The sequence below is a fragment of the Rhipicephalus sanguineus genome, chromosome 5, assembly GCF_013339695.2.
Source record: "Rhipicephalus sanguineus isolate Rsan-2018 chromosome 5, BIME_Rsan_1.4, whole genome shotgun sequence".
Lineage (NCBI taxonomy): Eukaryota > Metazoa > Arthropoda > Arachnida > Ixodida > Ixodidae > Rhipicephalus > Rhipicephalus sanguineus.
Genome location: NC_051180.1, coordinates 151472721 through 151485974, shown reverse-complemented (window position 1 = coordinate 151485974; position 13254 = coordinate 151472721). Strand labels below are relative to the sequence as shown.

General features: G+C 45.3%; 1 long non-coding RNA gene across 1 annotated transcript; it reads right to left on the bottom strand.

Annotated features, from left to right (window-relative positions):
* Positions 1-3129: 3129 nt before the first annotated feature.
* On the bottom strand, positions 3130-5901 carry LOC125758566 (uncharacterized). Its single transcript, XR_007416226.1, has 4 exons — positions 5866-5901; positions 5729-5800; positions 3681-3745; positions 3130-3311 (listed from the first exon to the last, which is right to left on the bottom strand). It is a non-coding gene; the product is annotated as an uncharacterized LOC125758566 (long non-coding RNA).
* Between the last annotated feature and the right edge of the window lie 7353 nt (positions 5902-13254).

Genomic DNA, 13254 nt, shown 5'->3' with positions numbered 1-13254 from the left:
ACACAAGAGAGGAATGCCTACTGCAGTCTCCTCTACTACAGCAACTTTTAAATGCGAAGCATTTCTTAGCGAACTTCTGCGACTTTGAGCGTATCTATCTATCTATCTAGCCGCCTACGACTTTGTACTCTCCTGGCCGTTTCGTTAATCGGATGTATACCAAAATTGGTGTGTCATAGCATGGCCTTATTACGAACATAAATGGCAGATCATATCCTGAAAATCATGACACGCATGTCATGAACAGCATGATTTACATTCCACGACCTTAGGCTCTTGCGGCCGTTCCGTTAATTTCATATACACCAAAATTGGTACGGCGTGACAAGAATTAATGACGAACATAATGACAGGTCCTAACATGCAAATCATGACGCGCATGTCATGTGCAGCATGATTTACATGACATCGTCTCTGGGCGCTCGCGGCCGTTTAAATGAAGGGATATATACGAAAACTGGTATGACGAGACATTTCTGTATGACGAACATTTCTGTATGACGACATTTCTGTATGACACGTGGTAACATGAAAATCATGACATGCATGTCATGTATGACATGATTTACATGCAACGCTCATGGCGCTCTCGCGGTGGTTTCGCTAGATTGATATACACCAAAATTGGTATTGTGCTATGTGACTGTATGAAGAACATGAATAACAGATGGTAGCATGAAAACCATGACATGCATGTCATGTATGTCATGATTTACATTCCACGCTCATGATGCATTCGCGGCCGCTTCGCTAGCTTGATGGACACCAAAATTGGTCTTGCGCGACACGACCGTATGACGAACGTAAATGAGAGGTGGTAACATGAAAATCATGACATGCAAGTCATGTACAACCTGATTTACATGCCACGCTCATGGTGCGTTAGCGGCCGTTTCAGTAGATTGATATACACCAAAATTGGTATTGCGCGAGGTCACTGTATGAAGAACATGAATAACAGTTGGTAAGATGAAAACCATCACATGCATGTCATGTATGTCATGATTTACATGCCACGCTCATGATGCATTCGCGGCCGCTTCGCTAGCTTGATGGACACCAAAATTGGTATTGCGCGCAGCGACTCTATGACGAACGTAAATGAGACGTGGTAACATGAAAATCATGACATGCATGACATGTACGACATGACTTACATGTCATGTTCATGGCGGACTCGTGGCCGTTTCGCTTGCTTGATATCCACCAAAATTGGTATTGTGCTATGTGACTGTATGAAGAGCATAGCAGGTGGTAGCATGAAAACCATGACATCGATGACATGTATGTTATGATTTACATGCCACGCTCATGGTGCATTTGCGGCCGTTTTCCTAGCTTGATATATACCAAAATTGGTATTGCGCGACGCGACTGTATGACGAACATGAATAACAGGTGGTAACATGAAAACCGTGACATGATGCCATGTATGTCATGATTTACATGCCGCGCTCGTGGTGCATTCGCGGCCGTTTCGCTAGATTGATATACACCAAAATTGGTATTGCGCGAAGCGACTGTATGACGAACGTAAATGAAAGGTGTTAACATGAAAATCATGACATGCATGTCATGTATGGCATGATTTACATGCTATACTCGTGGCGCACTCGCGGCCATTTCGCTCGTTTGATATACACCAAAATTGGTATTGCGCGATGTGACTGTGTGACGAACATAAATGAGAGATCTTAACATGCGAATCATGTTATGCATGTCATGTACGATATGATATACATGCCGCTGTCATGGTGTGCTTCCGGCCGTTTTGTTGACTGGATATATACCAAAATTGGTATGGCACGACACGAGTGCGTGATGAACATAAACAACAGGTAATGCATTGTACATACCAGAATATGCGTTTCATTGGCATGGTGTATACTAGATTGTGCATGCATGCGTGCATGGCAAACATGCGATATATGGTGGACTAGATGCCATGGCATGAATGATTTCATTTGGCTCAAAGACGAACAAGGCGATGTATGCAGCTCTTTGCTGGCTGCTTCGCATTACATCGATTCCCACAGTGCGTGGGATCTGCCGAATTTTTTTGACGTACAAGCGCGTCTTGATGCAAGATGCCGTCACGCAGGTATAAAGAGCTTAACGATGGCGCTGAACGTGCTTGCCGTCTCCGAAAGGCACGCTTGCCGTTATGTTTCTAGCACTCTCTAATGGATGAAAGTTGCCTTAACCACGGTGGCCGTAGCCATTGTTTCTTTCCCTACAGCTATTGGCCTCGAGGCCCACCACTGGAAACGCCGGCGCCACAGTCGGCGTGATGTGCTTGGCAGCATCACGTGGTCTCAGCGGCCGCGTCGGCTGCTTGTAGCGCACTGCCGCGTGCTTTGAAAACGAGTTTTAAGTCCCACATGCGCTGCGGTCTGTTCAAATTCGGAAGTTTTCTCTCATTTTCTACTCAATTGAAACCATTGTAATAGAGTGGCTGCCTCCGAAGGCGACGAACATGGGGCTCTACCGCTCGGTGCCGCAGCTGCCCTTATGAAAATGTGAGACGAGTTCAAAAAGAAAGTCTAATGACTTCTGACATTTCAGTCATTTGACGCTCTAATGTGTCCCTTTAGAATTTTGTAATGTATTTGAAATGCCATTCAAAAACATATTGGCCGATCATTCTGATGCGTATTAACATGTGATAGTCTGATGCGGATTAACATGTGATAGTCCGATGCGTATTAACATGTGATAGTCTAATGAGCATGAAACGACCTTTGACATCAACACTCATTTGATTCTCTAATGTATTTCTTCAGAATTGTTTTAATGTACTCATAATGTCATTCAAAAACATATTGGCCACCGTCATTCTAATGTGTCCTTATGAGTGACTTTCTTGTGAGTATGAAACATCCTGTTTGCAATGACCCTCGGCCAAGCTTGTGCTTCGTGGCCAATGACATTCATAACATTCCTGAAACAGAACTATTACAGTGCATGATAAGATTTATGATATGTCCGGATGATAGTACGGAATCACATATTAGTTGTGCCTGACAATGTGTTTGCTGGTTGATACACATGCAGCCAAGCATCATACAAAAGTGCATGTATGCACCTTCTACGACACTTGTGCTGTACAAAGACATTTCTCAACAAAAGAAAATGGATAAAAACATTTATTGACTGGGAAACATGCAGAGGTTAAATGAAAGAAAAATATGGTGTACACCTGTCATATCTTCGCTTCGTTTAATCTGTCTACTTAACATTGATGACAGATTGCTTTTGATGCGCAGGGTCCTTGTAGGAATTCCATGTATGTGTATCCATGCATGTGTATCCTGCACGAAAGATCGCAGTAAATATATAAGAGTTGCAAAGAAAACTTTATCCAACACGTCGTGCACCTTAGAGCACTTAGATGTACTGCCAAGGCCCCGTGCAGGTAGTTGACAAAAAGCACTTTTGTGAAGTTAGAGTTCGTCAAAATTGCATCTTATATCGCATTTCCAATAGAAACTTTCAGCAAATCCTGTAAGAAAACTGGAAAACAACACAGAAGGTCAAGTCCAGCATCAAGTATACATTAATGGAGTTACGTCTAGGGTCTTGTTTCTTTGATCTTAGAATTCCCTCAAAAAAGTTGCAATAGGTTCATGAGCAGGCGCAACATGTCGAAGCTTTTTGTAAAGATTGAAACAAATGCCTACCATAAAATATAAGCTCGACCAGGCTCACAGGTAGAACGATCCCATCTTCGTCTGCAAGCTGTCGTCTGCTTCAGTTCCACGAACAGGTGAGATCACCGGGTACATATGTTAAGGATACCAGAAAACATTCATGAGTTGGCGCACCACACAGACCTTACAGCTCACACACAATACATACAATGTATTCAGGCAAGTCTATGTTTATATACCAGCAAGGGCCTTGAATGATGGACTCAGATTGCGCTATAAGAACAAGTATAACCTGAGCAACGGCTCATGGCAGACAACTGTAATGGTGCCATTGCAAGCCGAACTTTCAGAAACTTATGTACTTAGTAAACACTACGTGGTTGGAGAACGCAGATTACGATATAGGTCATTTAAATGACGAAAATTACATCAGCTCTGCTACACAATATAAAATGCATAAATTGATAAAGTAAGAGTATGTGTGGCCCATGTGCACACTCCATAATGCCGAGCTTTACATATTGTATTATATGATGAATTTGAGCCGTTTAGGAAAGTAATTCTAGTCGTGTTAAAGCCAATCAATGCCTGGAATATCGGTTTGAATCTGTAGTGCTGCAAGCCATAAAAAAAAAACCGTTAACCACTATTGTCAGCCTTCTCTAAACTTCTGCACACATAGTTACATATGAGAATTTAGATTTGTTTCCCATAATAATTACTTCATAAAATTAAAGTAGCACTCTCACAATGAATGCTACGTCTTAGTCACACAACCTGCAAATAAGAGCGCTTTTTCAGTTTGATGCTGCCTTAAGAAAAGCTCACAAAAGAAACATGAACTTTAGATAAGCACATAATTGAGGTGTGCTTTTGCCACCCCAGCACAGTGGATAAAAAGCTCTTGGAACAGTGCTGCTTAACCATTACAACAACTTCTGTTAATATAAACCAGTATGCTTCAGGAAACAATATAACAACGGGAAAAATATTTCACATCATTTTTCTCAAACACAAATATTGCAACAAAGGGCACCTTGCCAAACGCAACTGGCATATTTGTCTAGAATTGATAATTATATACATCTTGTGCTCTTTCAAATTACTGTACACATGGTGTGTACCAGAATATAACGTAATTCACTGACTTGTATTATCTTCAAGTGGGTTCACCCAACGCAAGTTCGTTTCTCGTAGCAACGACCTTGCACAGTCAGATTAAAATCCTAACCATAGTGCAACTAACTTCTAACAAAAACAAGCGCGGTGCAGTAGTCGCGGAGAAAGCCACAAACACACGCCACTGAAGAGCACCGCGCGCGCATGTGCAGCCGCAGCGTGTTTTTATATCTTCCTCCCCGCGTACTACATGCCAATTATTACTGAGTTTCCTGAAAAGTTACTTCATTTGTACCTGCATCATGAGAAGGCTAGGCGATGAACGTTATGTTTAAAGCAGTTCTATTTTCGAAGTGATAAGCCATCGTACAAGTAGCTTCAGGCGATGATCTCGTGCAGTATACAGCTGTAGTCGATTTCAAAAACTTTCGACGACGCTAAGAAGTTTATTTACAGAATCACAACTCAGATACAAAAAATCTTGCAAATTATTCTTCCTTCGGTTTACGATCGCTTCTGAGCGGCGGAATGCCAAGAGCGGGCCACTTTCTCTCTCTCCTCGGTCGCGACCCGTCCCCTCTCCGGGAAGAGCCATGCTCTCAGTCCTTCCCTCCTACCTCACCTCCCCCCTCCGGTCCCCTACGCCCAAAAGGGCGAGTGTTGCCCTCCCTGCGACACATAGATCGCGCAGGCGTCCCAAGGTCAACCAGTTCCCGAGTAGAGAAGCAGCAGCGGGAAGCGGGCGGGCCGAGCGACAGGCATTCTTGGAATCGAAAAACAGCCAAGGAAGAAGAGCGCCATGACAAGAAACGCTTGCGTTACAGAAGCGAGCGGAGTATCGCGCAAAGCAACGCGCCTTCATCCACCCGTTGCAGTTGTAGGTAGTGAACGCACATGGTGAGTGCTTCATACAACCGTATAAAGTGCACAGAAAGCAATGAGCATAGCGTAAAACATACCTGTCTATCATCCTTCCTCTGGCCATCATCCCCGCAGAGTGAACACACCGCCCAGACGATCACACTCGGTTCCTGCGTAAAGACGTCATGTAATGAAGTAACCTAGCTGTGTAATTCAGAAATATTCTAGAACTTACCAAAATCAGGCATCCACTGTGCACTCTTCAGCTTTACAGTCCACAATGTACCGTACACTCGGCGACAGTCTTGTCAAAAGGCTGCTGTACGTCCGCACTCGCCTTCAGTCACGAGACTAGGACCTAGATCGTCTTGGAAGGTACACTTGACATTGAATCAAGTAACCAACGTGCATAATCGATAAACGTGGTAACGAAGCATTGCAGAACACAGCATGGCACACACACACACACAAACCGCGCGCACCGGGCACCCGTCAAACAACTAAAGCGCCCCCAAGGACAACTTTTCTTGGCAATGAAGGGAAGGCTACGGGGGCGGAGCTACTGCACATGTACTGCTCCGCGAAATAGTCCGGTTCGGCGCGCGTTTCGAATTTAGTTTTGGTTTGTGAACCTTCCGTACCTCATGTCACGGCCATTTCATTGTTCGAGCGGCCGTCTCAGGCTTATACAGCCATTTGCTAGTGAAATTCGTCAGAAGCTCCCTAGGCGAGTCGTCGGGAAAGGTGGAGGGTGACGAGCGCTCACTTGAAGACGAAGGCGCTATTGTGACTGTGAGGTGCACGTAAAAGGTGCGACGTTTTCACAAGTGCAAAAACGCGAAATGACGCTGCATAAATCAAAAACAAATATAAATATCTCCTTGGTGCGCGCTGACCCTCTCTTCAAACAGCGCTCCGTAGAAAATAAAGCAATGTTGTTGTTTTTATTTGTCACTGTACATAAAAAAAAGTGTATTTATGGCTTTTTTTAACCCGTGTGTGCATGTTGGGAATGTGTTATGGCTGTTCGATTTTGTTATACAACTATACATTTTGTTTTGTCAAAAGAAACGCTTTTTTGTTTCAAGTTACTGCCCTCTCCCGTGGATAGAAAGAGGTAGGGATTATGATAGGAGGAGGGAATGGGTAGGGCGTGATAGGCGACACCCAACGTTGCACACAGAGGAGGTGAATGGGACAAGGAAGGAGTGAAGGGAGAGAGGAGTTGACGCCGTGGAGAACGGAAGAGAGTCGCGTGGAGACGACATTACGAGGAGGCGGGGCGGGAGAAGGATGTACGCGACGTTGGGCCAAATCGAACTTTGGTTGTCGGCTGCTTCTGACCAGCGTTGCAACAGCGAGGAGAGATAGAGACAGTAGTTTGAGGTTGGGAAAAACGCTTGTCCGCGTATCTTTGCAACCAACAACATTCTGTTTTGGACATATATGTAAGTGCACCATGCATAAGAACAGTCCCTAATTTTTATCACAACAATAACGAACTTTTTTTCTGTACGTCACCCATTGTCCACAGTTCCAGGTCTTCTCCGCCCCCCAAAATCCTTCGCGACGCCGTGCGGGTAATCCCCACTCTCCTCCGTTAATTTCTACTGGACAAATGGGCAACACGGGCCCCTGAGCGAGTGTTCGCAGTGTCACTTGATCATATCTGTTCATATTTGCATATGTGATCGGCTCATGCCTTTTAAAAAATAAGGAAATGCTTGCTTCTATATATGCGGCAGGTAATATAATGAACCTTGCTGGGGTCGTCAGCAATTCTTCGATCGCCGGTGCATGGGCGATATATGTAAAATATTTACGCATTCTACTGAAACACGATATTTGTGTACATTGCAACACAAATTGTTTATTGCTTGTAGTCTCTGAAAGACGAACTTGTCTATTGTGATAAACTGATTTTACGGTGGCGATTAAGGCTATTTAACTTCTTTGTTGTGATGCGCGTTTTGACATTAGGAACGGCAACTGAAAGTCTGAACACTTCAGTCACCAGAAATTAAAGTGCACATGGTCATTTGACTCTCCGATGTACACTTAATGTTAAACGACATTAGGCTTTGCATGTCTAATGTCTGTCTAGTGACTCATTAGGAGCGCACTTAGTCGACACTAGACACTCAAGACTCATTTTCATAAGGGTAGGGCCGCGCTTACGCAAAGGAGCCCAGTGTCAGCCTGCACTGGCAACCGCGGGACAAGAAACAGCGTGAAGCACGGGTTGTAAAGCTAAGAACCGGCAAGTAGCCATCCGCTACGAGTCTTGTGTGCAACAAGCACTTCCGCGACGAAGACTTTTGTTACTGCGTCGGGCCTGCGATGTTCGGCGAGTAGCAGACAGCGCGCACTGAGACGATGGCTCGCGCGCGCTTCCCGCCGGCAAATGATGCTCATCTGCCACATGATGGTAAAAGCGCTACCTTTTACCACGTGCGATGCCATCTCAGAACCCTCCAATGCGACCTCTTGATCGTCGGCCCCGTGCTCAGCGTCCCCAAAATCGGCTGCAGATGCGCAAGTCATTGTATAGATACGTTGAATTAAAGAACGCACAGGGTCCCTTATACATTCGTTAAAGATGACTAGAAGGCGAAAGCCATCTTCTTCTTGTCAGTCGATGTACTGATTCTCCCGCGCCCCCCTTCAAAAGCGTTCTGCACATAACACGGTTTTGCACGGCCTCCGTGACCGATCACGGAGGCAATGCAAAGCGACCATGACGTGTGAATACGTCATCATGTGACGTCACATTATGTGACGTCATAACGACGCTACATATTTTGGCGATCTGTGACGTCATGATGACGTCATATGGTGACACCATCACTCGTGTTGACGCCGCCGACGCGGGACGCCGACGGGCAACCTTTCCAATTGATGAGGCATGCATTGCTTCATAAGCTACATAAATTTTGCATTGCCTCCGTGATCGGCCCACCGGCGAACACCATGTATTTTCTTGGAGCCTCATTTATTTACGTGGGAAAGATGCCACCCTGTTGGCGTTAGACACGACACTCCTGCCAATATTGCTGGGGTACTCGCCAAATAATTACTATCCTGTTTTGCGGCTGCTGGTCGCTGCAATACCTTCTATTTTATTCACCGCTATTTCAAGTTCATGTGGCTCCTAGTTCACAGCCGACGTTTGCAGAACAAGTCCGGCAAACGTTACTGTATTTTCTTACTTTTCCTTGGCGTTGCATGCTACTGCATGCTCGGTCTCGTAGACTGGTTCTCCTTCCACCAGCAATCTCGAAGTCGGGAAGCTTTTGTCTATGAATTTGTTGATGGCAGAGAGCGGCAAGTTCACTGGATTGCAAACGGAACGATGATTAAGGAGCATATAAAAAAGGCGTCGCATTTGCTCACGTTTTGTGTGAGCACCAAACGAAACGAATGCGCTGAATAAAGAAACAGAAGCAGCGGCATTTGCCCGCTGAGAAGACCGATCAATACGCAGTGAGAGACAACTTGTCAAATGACATTAAAACGTACCCGAATTTAGACCGAAAAAAAAAAAACACTGAATCGTCGGGACGGCATATCACAAAGTTGCCATGCGCTCCGAAGCCGCAGTTGTAAGGAAATTGTTTTTGAACTGCTCTGATAGCGTCCGCGCAACAGTAGTTGTTTGTTTACTCACAAATTTTCATATTTGGCGGCCTAAAGTTCACAGCGCGGTGCCAAAACGCGCTCGTAGCAAAAGCGAAATCATCAGTACGAACATACATGCAGACGCTCATACATGCAGAGGCACCGTCAGTCGTCGCGAACCCGTGCGATCGCTGGCTTGAGGCTTCTTTCTGTTATGCTCCGTTTGGTTATACAGGCAGTCTATTCTAACGAGATATTTCACATAGTTTGCACTCAGCGAGTGACTACCTTTCACGCAAGAAGCCGGTTCAGGGGTCTCCAACGCGGTGACCGCATGAAGCGGGTGCTCGGTTTTCTGCAAAGAGACAGCGACTGTAGACTATCTTGTGCTTTCAGTTCGTCGAAAATGATTATTTTGACAGTAATGAACACAGTTCATTTGGAAAGTACTTACAGAAATGCCCTGGAGGGCTTCCGCGAGGTGTTCTTGTAGAGCGCCGACAGCAAAACCTATGGGGAGCGCGCCGGCGGTATCCTGCCTAGCACGCAAGCGAGGCGCGTCCGATAGAGGGCGACTCCGTAACTCCTCGAGGCCAATAGTTAGGACTGTACGCTGAGCTGTGGCGCATGGTTGTTCAGTAGATCTAGTGTGAGCCACGCATTGTGTAAAAATCAGAATCGCCTTACGGTGTAACAGTGAACGTCGCAATAGGTTACACTGCACACATATTAGGATGATCAGTTAAATTATTTTCGTACATCGTACAGACGGGCAGAAATATTATGAGATCTGATGAAAGAATGACGTTTCAGTTCCCTCATAACTGTTACTCAACCAAGCTTGAAGTGGTAGATATTACCCTGAGAAGTTGCTTTAACCTTTTTCTAAGATTTTGTCCTATTCACAAAAAGGCTGCTTTAATGGAATTATTAGAGTATTGTGCCCTCGACATCATCTGAAACGCCTGGTGATCAACTTTGATGCGAAATTCCCTGATGTCGTTTCTCTCTTAATCGAACTGACTCTGCTCTATGAAGAGTTTAAACTACAGGGTTTTTAAACTGCGCCTAGAAATGCCTTGCGGGCACAGTACAGAGAATTATAACGTGAAAAGGGGAGGGTTGCTGGAGGGGAGTGTGGTTTCAAAGGCAGCGAGAAGAATACATTGCCAAATATAAAGGCCCTCGTTAAGGCAGTTACTGGCTAGCAATATACACCGCAACTAAAAAAAAAGTAGGAGAAGAAAAGGAAGGCAATAACATAGTTGATTCAAGTTCGATTATTTTGCACACATTTTCACTTTCACGCGCGCAGCTGCGCAGGGAAAATACAGAACGTGCTTTGCTAACTCTGAAACGTCAGTCGCGAAGGGAAGCGAGGTCAGAATTAATGAGGAAACTGGCTCCGAGTTTGTGAGTAGGCCTTGCTCCCCGGGAAGACAATGGGTTTTGTCTTTCTTTCTACCTTGTGCCGTTGTAGATTGGCGGTTCCGCTAGCTCTTACTGCGCCTTTTCCGACTTTATATCGCTCCAGTTCTTTTCATAGTAGAGCGCATTTCCCACGGGAGATCCTGTCCAGCAAGCAAGTGCAGGATGTGCTGTCCAGAGATGTTCGTCGAACCTTATTCGGTAGAGAACTTCGGAACACACCCGCACGGGTAATGCAGTCAAGCGTGAAGCGTTGTTTCTCTTTGCTTGGCATTGCAGCCGGTTGATTGACGTTTTTATCTTGTTTGCCCCCTTAGCCGCCTCCCCCCCCCCTCCCTTCTTTCGCGGCGCCTTCGTTTTCGATCGATCACTCAAAGAAAAGTTGGACACTTGCCTGACCACTGAAACTCTACTGCGACCCATTACATATATGCCTCTCAGTATGTTTCCAAATATGATGACCTTTCAGTGTCTTGGGTAGCGAAGATATCCCACGCACCATACTTTGACGTACCTTCTATTAGTTAAATTGATTCATAATCATCATTGTCAACAACAGGCTATTTATTATATGTCCATTGCAGGACGAAAGCTTCTCCAAATGATTTCTAACTTATCCCGTCTTGTGCTTGATGATTTAGTTTAATGTCTGCGAAATTCCTCATTTCATCACGCCACCTGGTCATCCGTCAGCTTCGGTGTATTTTCCCATACCTTGGTGCGGATTCCGCCGCTCTCACTGACCGTAGGATATCTACCATACGGATTCAAGTAACCGGCGCTAGTCGAGATTTTTTTCTCTTAATGGAAACAAGGATATCTGCTACTGCGGTTTTTAAATGCGAAGCATTTCTTAGCGAACTTCTGCGAGTTTGAGCGTATCTATCTATCTATCTATCTATCTATCTATCTATCTATCTATCTATCTATCTATCTATCTATCTATCTATCTATCTATCTATCTATCTATCTATCTATCTATCTATCTATCTAGCCGCCTACGACTTTGGGCTCTCCTGGCCGTTTCGTTAATAGGATATACACCAAAATTGGTATGGCGTAACGTGACCTTATGACGAACATAAATGACAGGTCATAACATGAAAATCATGATATCCATGTCATGAACGACATGATTTACATGACACTGTTTTGGTGCTCTTGCGGCCGTTTCGTTAGTTCCATATACATATACCAAAATTGGTATGGCGTGACAATAGTGCATGACGAACACAAGTGACGGTCCTAACGTGCAAATCATGACACGCATATTATGTACAGCATGATATACATTCCATGCTCATGGTGCGCTCGCGGCCGTTTCGCTTGCTTGATATACACCAAAATTGGCATCGCGCGACGTGACTGTGTGACGAACACAAATAACAGGTGCTAGCATAAAAATCGTGACACGCATGTCATGCACAGTATGACCTACGTGCCACGCTCACGGTGCGCTGGCGGCCGTTTCGCTAGCTTAATATACACCAAAATTGGTATCGCGTGACGTGACTGTGTGACGAACACAAATAACAGGTGGTACCATGAAAATCATGACACGCATGTCATGCACAGTATGACTTGCGTACCACGCTCATGGCGCGCTGGCGGCCGTCTGGCTAGCTTGATATACACCAAAATTGGTATCGCGTGACGTGACTGTGTGACGAACACAAAAAACAGGTGGTAACATGAAAATCATGACACGCATGTCATGCACAGTATGACTTACATGCCACGCTCATGGCGCGCTGGCGGCCGTTTCGCTAGCTTGATATACAACAAAATTGGTATCGCGTGACGTGACTGTGTGACGAACACAAATAACAGGTGGTACCATGAAAATCATGACACGCATGTCATGCACAGTATGACTTGCGTGCCACGCTCATGGCGCGCTGGCGGCCGTTTCTCTAGCTTGATATACACCAAAATTGGTATCGCGTGACGTGACTGTGTGACGAACACAAATAACAGGTGGTACCATGAAAATCATGACACGCATGTCATGCACAGTATGACTTATGTGCCACGCTCATGGCGCGCTGGCGGCCGTTTCGCTGGACTGATGTACACCAAAATTGGTATCTTACGACGTAACTGTGTAACGAACATAAATAACAGGAGTTAACATGAAAACCATGACACGCACATCATGTACAGCATGATTTACATTCCACGCTCATGGTGCGCTCGCGGCCGTTTCGCTAGCTTGATATACACCAAAAGTCGTATCGCGCGACGTGACTGTGTGACGAACACAAATAACAGGTGGTACCATGAAAATCATGACACGCATGTCATGCACAGTATGACTTGCGTGCCACGCTCATGGCGCGCTGGCGGCCGTTTCGCTATCTTGATATACACCAAAATTGGTATCGCACGGCGTCACTGTGTGACGAACACAAATAACAGGTGGTAACATGAAAATCATGACACGCATGTCATGCACAGTATGTCTTACGTGCCACGCTCATGGCGCGCTCGCGGCCGTTTCGCTAGCTTGATATGCACTAAAATTGGCATCGCACGACGTGACTGTGTGACGAACACAAATAACAGGTGGTAACATGAA